This window comes from Miscanthus floridulus, chromosome 5, assembly GCF_019320115.1.
Source record: "Miscanthus floridulus cultivar M001 chromosome 5, ASM1932011v1, whole genome shotgun sequence".
In the NCBI taxonomy this organism is placed as follows: domain Eukaryota; kingdom Viridiplantae; phylum Streptophyta; class Magnoliopsida; order Poales; family Poaceae; genus Miscanthus; species Miscanthus floridulus.
In genome coordinates this window covers 106,749,807-106,759,757 of record NC_089584.1, presented here as the reverse complement: position 1 = coordinate 106,759,757, position 9,951 = coordinate 106,749,807, and positions in this window count along the sequence as shown.

Here is a 9,951-nt window from a genome sequence, read left to right as displayed (position 1 = left end):
TACATACGCATCAGCTCCACTAATACCTGTGATGACATCCTCGGCTGCTCGTCACGCTCCGGCGGTAGTACTAGTGCAAGCAAGCACGTACGTAAGTACGGTGCATGGGCTTGACGCAAGCCATTGCGTCGTCTCTCAAGGCCCGTCCAGGGTATTGCAGATAATAAGCACTTGGATGAATCTCTAGATTCATATGCCTGCCTCAGTTGGGAATAAAGGCAGTCGATCGGAACCGTCCGTCAACCACTTGCTCGCAGCCTAACACCTGCACTGCACCTGCAGGTGGACGCTACTTTGCATGCCTGGTTGTGGAGGATGAGCGGCAGTACGTAGTGGATGCTAGCATGAAATCCCCCCGCCCAGGTCGACATAGATTCTACACCGCATTAGCAGATACCATACCAGCACTACTCTGGCACGACCGCTGCGCGTGCATGCAGATGCAGATGCAGATGCAGATGCAGTGCCAGGCCAGGTGAAGGGGGAGACGCCCCAAAAGCTGGAGAGGCACTAGCTAGGACGACAGAGCATGCAACACGCATGCACGCACACTGAGAGCACAGATCGATCAAGCAGAGCACACTGGTCACCGTCCCAGCACGCACTAGCGGCTGCTACTCCATTTACACCAAGCATCAAGGGCGAGGCGTGTGATTTGGTCGAGAAGCGAAATAAAAGCTAGGTCTCGGTCTCGTACTAGCTAGCTCGACCGATTAACACAGACAGCCTTGCTTGGCTAGCATTGACTTTTCATGGCTGTGATGGGCTTCCTATGGCAATGCTCGCTCTCGCTTTTGGCCACAAAAGCCTCAGGCGGCAAATGGTAGACCAATTAATTAACGTAACCTGCAGCGCGCACTCACCTCACTGTACCGCACCTTTGTGACATGGGTACGAGCGAGAATCTCCGGTGTATATGCCCTGACAAGACGGCAAGTGGCACCTAGTGTTCCACGGAAGGTCGGTCGTCATTCATCATTCATCATCAGGATCAGGAGGCCTTGTCATTCAGGAGATATACTAGGAGATACTAGTAGATAGCACGCACCCGGCCAGCTTTATGCATGTATCGGTCCAGCCCTGCACTGCACACCGTTCTTCATTGCAATTGCATCCAGAGATCTCCTAGAGTAGCATCTAGTTGGGTTGTTCTTTGCATTTTGGGATGAACAAGTAGATGACCTAATGAACCGTACTACAGAGTGATAGAGAGGGGAGAGTAGATGAGAATGTACAGACCATCGGAGGGAGCCGTCGAGGAGGATCCGGCCATCTCGTTCTGTCGGTGATGTTCTGCGCACGGGCAGCGATGGTCGGAGATGAGTCGGTGAAGTCCGGCGACGCGGTGGGGTGCAATGAAGCCGATGGTGATGACGGTGGCGTCTTCCCGTCGCTAGCTGCACGCCCTTACTAGATCGGACTTAGGGTTTGTTGGTGGGGTGGATTGGCTCATGGTAAACCTCGTACATTGAGCCGCCGGCCCCCACCACTTTATATAGCGCAGTGCGACGGGGGCCCACCAACCATGTAGGGTTGGACGCCCCCGATCAGGGCGCGTGACCAAGGCCCAATAAGTCGTTGGGCTTATTGGCTGAGAGATCAATCCAACATTCTCCCCCTTGATCTCACACTATTACTTTTATCTTTAAACTTCTATCCTTTTATCCTTACTCATTTCTTCACAGATGATGCATAGAGCATGTTTCATCGTCACGGTCAATCGCCGATAGATTTAACAGCTACAATGCACGTCTCTGCTCTGAAATAGATACTTTAACTTTTGGGCCCTTTATAGTCTAGGAATCATAGGCTTTCCCTTAAACCCATGCCGGCTACATGTTCTCTGAACACGTTGGGTGGTAAGCCTTTTGTAGGCGGATCCGCGAGCATCTTTTCGGTACTTATATGCTCAAGACTTATCATTTGATCTCAGACTCTATCCTTCACAACATAATACTTTATGTCAATGTGTTTGGCAGCACCATTTGACCTATTGTTGTGAGCATACTGTACTGCTGGATTATTATCGCAGTATAACTTCAGTGGTCTATTGATATCGTCAACCACCTTTAAACCGGGTATGAACTTCTTTAGCCAGTTCACCTGCCCCGTTGCCTCATAACACGCTATAAACTCGGCATACATTGTGGACAATGTAGTGACGGTTTGCTTTGAGCTTTTCCATGAAATAGCCCCCCCTGCGAGAGTGAATACATATCTAGACGTGGATTTTCTATTATCTCCCGCATAATTAGAATTTGAATATCCCACTATATGGAGTGAATCAGATCTTATATACGTCATCATGAGGCCTTTCGTTCCTTGCAAATAACGTAAGATTTTCTTTACCAATTTCCAATGTTCTATTCTAGGATTGCTTTGGAATCTGCCAAGTAACCCGGTAACAAATGCAAGTCAGGGCGCGTGTATACTTGAGCATATTGCAAGCTTTCGACAGCTGAAGCATATGAAACCACTTTCATTTGATCGATCTCATATTGGTTCCTGGGGCATTGAAAATCCCCATATCTGTCGCCCTTGACTATAGGAGCAGGTGAGGGACTACATTTGTGCATACTGAATTTCTTTAAGACTTTTTCTATGTATGCTTTTTGTGACAGTCCTAATACCCCTTTTCTTCTATCTTGGTGAATCTTGATCCCTAGAATGAACGAAGCTTCACCAAGATCTTTCATATCAAATTTTGAGGGCAAAAACTTATTTGTCTACAGTAGTAGACTGACATCACTACAAGCAAGTAAGATATCATCCACATACAGGACAAGGAAGATAAACTTCACATTCTTATACTTTGTATAGACACAATTGTCCTCAACATTCTCTTTAAACCCAAAATTATTTATTGTCTGGTCAAACTTTAAGTACCACTGTCTTGAAGCTTGTTTTAATCCATAAATGGATTTCTTTAGGCGGCATCCCATTCGTTCTTTTCCTTCCATGACAAAACCTTTCGGTTGTGCCATATAAACATTTTCCTCTAAGTCTCTATTAAAAAATACTGTCTTTACATCCATCTGATGTAATTCTAGATCGTAATGTGCCACTAATGCCATTATGATTCTGAAGGAATCTTTACATGAGACTGGAGAAAATGTCTCATTGTAATCAATCCCTTCTCTTTGCGTAAAGCCTTTTGCCACAAGTCGAGCTTTATATCTCTCTATATTTTCTTGAGAGTCAAGTTTTATCTTGTAGACCCATTTACAGCCTACTGTTTTGGCTCCTTTAGGAATTATCTCTAAATCCCAAACTTTATTGGCATTCATTGATTTCATTTCATCTTCCATGGTCTCAAGCCACTTTGATGAATGATCACTTCTCATGGCTTCTTCAAATGAGGTGGGATCATCCCCCATTTAAAACTCTTCAATATTATAGATTTCATAATCATCAGAAATAGCTGATCTTCTAACTCTTTGAGACCTTCTAAGGGCCTCCACATTTGGCACATTTACTGTTTGAGGTTGTTGTTGCTCCCCCTCATGTGTGGCAATAGGGTCTGTAGGATTTTGAACCATGGGTTCCTCAACCTCATTTGTTGTTGCCATAGGAGGAATAACAATAGGTGCTGGCACCACAACATCTTGCGTTGTAGGTGTAGCAGCAGTAGGTAGCTCGAAAAATGGCTCCTGAACCATCGGAGTGGGTGCATACACCCGTTTCTCCTCAAGATTAATTTCTCGAGCTACCATGCTCCCCCTTATCATTTCATCCTCTAGGAAGACAACGTGTCTCGTTTCCACAAACTTTGTATGTCTATCTGGACAGTAGAAATAAAAACCTTTTGACTTTTCTGGGTAGCCAATAAAATGGTAACTTACTATTTTGGGATCTAACTTCCTAATATTTGGGTTAAATACTTTAGCCTCAGCAGGACTCCCCCACACTCATAAGTGTTTTAGTGAGGGTACTCTTCCTGTCCATAATTTATACGGTGTTTTGGGCACCGACTTACTTGGTACTCTATTGAGAATATGAATGACAGTTTTTAACGCCTCTATCCACAGGCTCAATGGTAAGGTGGAGTAACTTATCATACTATGCACCATATCCATCAGGGTACGATTACGCCTTTCAGCTACTCCATTCTGCTGAGGTTCGCCCGGTGTTGAATACTGGGCGACTATACCATTCTCCTGTAAGAACCTTGCAAAAGGTCCAGGAACTTATCCATATGGGGTATGCTGACCGTAGTACTCCCCCCCACGGTCAGACCTGACTATCTTAATCTTTAAATCATGCTGATTTTCAACTTCTGCTTTAAATATTTTGAATTTATCCAACGCTTCTGTTCTTTCTTTAATTGGATAAATGTAGCCAAAACGAGAGTAATCGTCTGTGAATGTTATGAATGAATCATAACCATCCACACTTTTCACAAGAAAAGGACCACATATGTCTGTGTGAATTATCTCTAAAATTCCTGTGCTTCATTTGGCATCCTTTTTAATTTTTTTTACATACTTTCCTTTTATGCAATCTCTACATTGTTCTAAATCTGAGAGTTCTAATGGAGGAAGAATATCATTCTTAACTAGTCTTTCTATTCTCCCCCCTCAAAATATGGCCTAAACGACAGTGCCATAATTTCGACAACGCATCGTGAGCTCTCTTTTGTTTTCTGTTTGCATTGTTTGATGAGGATACATTCTCATTCACATCACATACGGAATTCACATTTTCACGAAGTGATAACAAATAAAGCTCGTCTTGTCGGAAGACAAGACCAATACATATATTATTAAACAATATCTGACATTTGTCATTTCCAAAATGGCAATTATAACCATCATGGTCCAATTTTGATACACTAAGCAAGTTTCTTTGCAAAGAAGATACATAAAGAACATCTCTAAGAAAAAGTATGAAGCCATCAGTAAGCTCTAGCGGAAGATCGCCAACGGCCTCAACATCTGCTTGTACTCCATTTGCGACTTTAATGAAACTTTCGCTTCTTTGCAAAGTTCTCATCGAACGGAATCCCTGTAAAGAATTAGCAATATGAATAGTTGCACCTGAATCAATCCACCAAGTAGATTTTGAAAACTCGACATACAAGAATTCATTTACGAACGTAATAATGTTCTCACCTTTATTTTTTATAATCATCTTTAGGAAATTGGGACAATTCTTCTTATAATGTCCCGTCTTCTTACAATAGAGACACTGGTCTTTTTCCACTGGGAATTGCTTGTTCTGAGACTGTTGCATGGGACCCTTTCCAGATGACTTGGAGGAAGAGCTGTTATTATAGTTTTTTTTCTTATTATCTTTTAGGTAGTTGATAGTACCACCCTGTGAAACTTTTATTCTTTCCTCCTCCTGCACACACATGGCTATGAGCTTTTCTAGATCTCATTTCTCGGGCTGTATATTGTAATTAACAACAAAAGTGTCAAATTCTTTAGGCAAAGAAGCAAAAATCAAATGAATAAGAAACTCATCCTTTAGTGCCAAATCCATTGGTTTGAGCTTAGATGCCAAATTGCTCATTCTCAGTATGTGCTCTCTAATGCCACTGCCGCCATCAGAGTACCTTTCTGTCACCAGCTGCTTGATCAGCTGGGTTGCATATGTCTTTGAAGAGCCAGTGAACTGACTCTTTATTCTTTCTAGGTACTCTGTGACCGTGTCACAGTCTGGAATTGAGCCCACTATCGCAGGCTCAATTGTATTCTTTATCACAGCTAAACATTTCTTATTGGCTGTGACCCACTTTCTATGTTCGAGGTCAAAAGACATTTTTACGGGAGCAAAGTCCCGCTCTCTGTTCTACCATGCAGCATCAGTCTCATCAGTCTCCCTCACCGGTGCCACAAGTTCTTTGGGACACGATGTGGTGACTACCCAGTCAACCTCAACCAAAATGAAGGCCAGGTTAATCTTTTTCTTCCATTCAATGTAGTTATCCCCTTTGAGAGTTGGGATATCTTTGATATAAGCCATCAAAGAGTATCCTCCTGAAAACACAATTTCTGTTTAAAGTGAGAACATAATATAGAAAAACAACAATTTGCATGCCTTAGTTTTAACGTTGGTCAAAATTAAAACATACAATTGTTTTATACATTAAATCTACATCACCGTTGGGCAGAAATAGAAATAATGCATAACAAAAAACCATAATAACATCAACATTATAATATTGCTATTAATCAACGTTGGTCAGAATAATAACAACATTATAATAACTGTAAAAATTATCTATGTTTCAAAATTAAATTCTCTCGTTGGTTCGAATTTAATAATGAAAGCAACAATCTTTAAGTACGCAACGGAAACTTTAATAAATCTTTTAATTCTATTTTTCAGAAACTGTTACAACACTTTACTATTCTCTGAACAAAATTGACGTTGGATCGAAATTGTACAGATTTCAACATCAAAATTCAATTCGAATTGTTCAAATACATCAAAACTGTTTCGGGCAAATTAAAAAGACAAAAAATTGTGTCACTATGTCTATGGCCATTTCGGCCTAGTAGCTCGCGCCCTGGCCCACGTGCGCAACGCGCGTCCACTCAGCCCAGCGGCCGAAATGGCCTGGCCCAGCTGGCGCCGCCGCCCTCCCCTACACCCAGGTCGCAACGTGGGCCTGGGCCGAGAATCCGGTCGAGCATCATCGCCCGCCTGGGCCAAAAGAGGCCCGAGCCGCAGCGTGGTGAATCTCGATCGTCCAATGCGATCGGACGGTCGGCCTTCATTTTCGCTGGATCAAAACCAGCATTCGCCGTCGCTCCCTGAACCCTAACCCTCATTCTCTTTCTCTTTCTCCTCTTCCTACTCTCACGCGCCGCAGCGGACGAGCGGCGGCCACCTACGGTGACCGAAGGAGGAAGATGAGATGGCGCTGCCGTGGAGCTCCTCGCCGGCGTGCGTGCTCGCCTAGTTGTGGAGCACGCCGCCGTCGAGTAGTCCCGCGACGGTGCCCTGTTGTTCGCGCGCACCAGACTACCCAGCCCGACGACTCTGTCTCGCGCGCCGTTCGGGAGCGACGCCGCAGTGTTCTTTCCGCGCGGTGGCGATGCCACCGGCGGTGAGGAAAGCCCAGGTAGGCTCCTTATCTTTAGGGTTAGGGTTTCGTTCTTTTGGATCCGAATCGCATTCGAACTCCACTTTTCTTTTCATTCATTTTTCGTTGTTGTTGATTCGGAAAAACTAGATCTACACCCTAGGCTGGCGAACTGCTAGGGTTAGGGTTCTTGGTTGAGACCGTGTCTCAATCTGTTTCTGACTTTTCCCGTACCCGATCTAGGGTTAGGGTTCGATTTGCTTTTCTTTCCCCGATCTAGATCTACGAACTAGCCTGGCGGCTGATACCATTGTTAGATCCAGAGATCTTCTAGAGTAGCATCTAGTCGGGTTGTTCTTTGCATTTTGGGATGAGCAAGTAGATGACCTAATGAACCGTACTACAGAGTGATAGAGAGGGGAGAGTAGATGAGAATGTACAGACCATCGGAGGGAGCCGTCGAGGAGGATCCGGCCATCTCGTTCTGTCGGTGATGTTCTGCGCACGGGCAGCGATGGTCGGAGATGAGTCGGTGAAGTCTGGCGACGCGGTGGGGTGCAATAAAGCCGACGGTGATGACGGTGGCGTCTTCCCGTCGCTGGCTGCGCGCCCTTACTAGATCGGACTTAGGGTTTGTTGGTGGGGCGGATTTGCTCACGGTGAACCTCGTACGTTGAGCCACCGGCCCCCACCACTTTATATAGCGCAGTGCGACGGGGGCCCACCAATCATGTAGGGTTGGATGTCTCCGATCAGGACGCGTGACCAAGGCCCAATAGGCCGTTGGGCTTATTGGCTGATAGATGCCAGGTAGTAGGAGAAACATGAATGCGTGTGTGTATATATATATATATTTCTACCGCACGTACCATGGCACGATCGAAAGCCAGCCAGCCACAGCCAGCGAGAGAGGCCAAGGCAAGCCGGTCCTGCCATGCTCGAAAGCAGGAGAGCGAGGCACGGGTTTTCGTTCCAAGGACCTGGGAGGTGCGGTGCGTGCGAGTGGCGAGGCTACTACCTTACACTACAGTGCAGGCGGTGGTACTGGTACTCGTGGTCACTCTCTCATGGCAAAAGGGCAAAAGGGCAAAAGGGATGGCATGCATGGGATCGGAGGAGCGAGGAGAAGGTTGTATGGCCAGCGATAGGACCGATGAGCAAGCACGGCGCCCCCCCGTGTCCCAGCTGCCTGCATGCGCATGCACGCGCGCTTGTGCCGGGTCCTTGGGTTCCGCCCCGGCTAGCTAGCCCGGCGGGACACCTTTTACAATTTGCTGGGCATGTGCTCCAGCATAGCTAGCTCGTCGGTCGTCGCGCGCCCGCGCGGCCGGGTGCTCCATCTACACATCTCGATCGGCTGCATGCCGTCCACTCCTTTTGGGTCGCGTCGTCGGCTCCTAGCTCCTAGTCCTAGCTAGGGGCCTCGGCGCGAGCCTTTTGTTGCCTTGTTTAGTCCAACCCGGGCGGCGCGCGCACAAGCGGCCGGCCGCTGCTGTCGATCGTCCATCCCGTCCGGGAAACGGATCTGCATGCACTGCTGCACACAACAACAACGGCTGCTGCTGTGGCTAGAGTGGTGCCGTGCCCTGTCGGACTGGGAACTGCATGCGCGCGTGTCGACGACGCGCCGGCGCACGTCGCCGTCCCAGTAGTAATCATCCGCCGGCGCAGGACATGATTACGCGAATATGCGTGCGTCCAGCCGTCCACTGGCAAGTGCATGCTAGCTAGGAGTACATATGTCTGGTCTGGTCTGGTGATCAGGCGAAACTAACAGGCCTCATCATGATGATGAGATGATGGCCCCCCGGCCTGAACGTAACATCACAGCTAGATTCGCCCGCCCAGTTAAGCGACTGCAACTGGCTCGGCTGATGGCAACCGTCCATAACGTACTAGCTAGTCGTCCAGGCGACCAGGCGGACGGAGGCTAGCTACAATGGATGCACTCCCTTTTCCGTTCGCTTCTCCTTGGATGCGAGCATGCATGGACGCACATGCTGCGCCGAGTGCAATGCAATGTCCCATGATAGCCGACGACGACGACCCGTCGTCGGTGTGCTGTGCATGCACGGTCCGTAATTCGCAGCGAGATCCATCAGATCGACCGTACCAGGCAGACATTCGAGAGAGGAGATCGAGGAGAGATCCAGTGGCAGTGACCCACGCGACCGACTGACCGGTGCCGTCTTTCTAACGTGACCGGCCGTGGTGTTGAGAGATCACAGACGTTGCTATCGACCAGCTAGCTAGCTCATCCCATCATCGTGCTGTGACACCTCGACGGGGTCAAATCCGGCCGCTAGCTCTTGGTGCTTGCAGGGACGACGCGAATGTGATGCATCGATGCACCACCATACGCGCATGTGCGCTGCCCTGTGCCATGACGCTTAAAATTAAAATTGATCGATCTCCGTTTCGTCAGCCTCCTTCACGGACGCCTCCATCCCCACTGCTCTGCTCATCCTCATTTCAGTTCAGAGATCTCATCTGGGTACAGTTGTTTATTAAGCAATCATTAGATAGCATTGGCGACTGAACCTTGAATCGCTTGACGCGTGGTTACCAACTCATCCACATCGCCATCGGTGTAGATGAATCTTGCGTTGACGCAAAGACAGTAAGTTGTCAGGAAACGACATTGCCTATGTAACTAAAGTGCTAAACAGTAAACATGCGTGCATCAGCTTACGTGGTCGAATTGCTTCAAGTAAGAATCAAGACCAACAGCAGGATGAACAAGGCCAAAAGATGAAAAGGTTTCATGAGCAAGTCAAGGACAGATATTAGCGTCGCATGCTGTCTTTTCCCACAGTGAAAGGCAAATGAGTCCTGTGGAATATTCTGGCTGTCTTTCCACCCAGGAATAACCTCATCCTCTGCCAAGTGACCTCTGTGGGATCGTGCCTGCTCTGTAG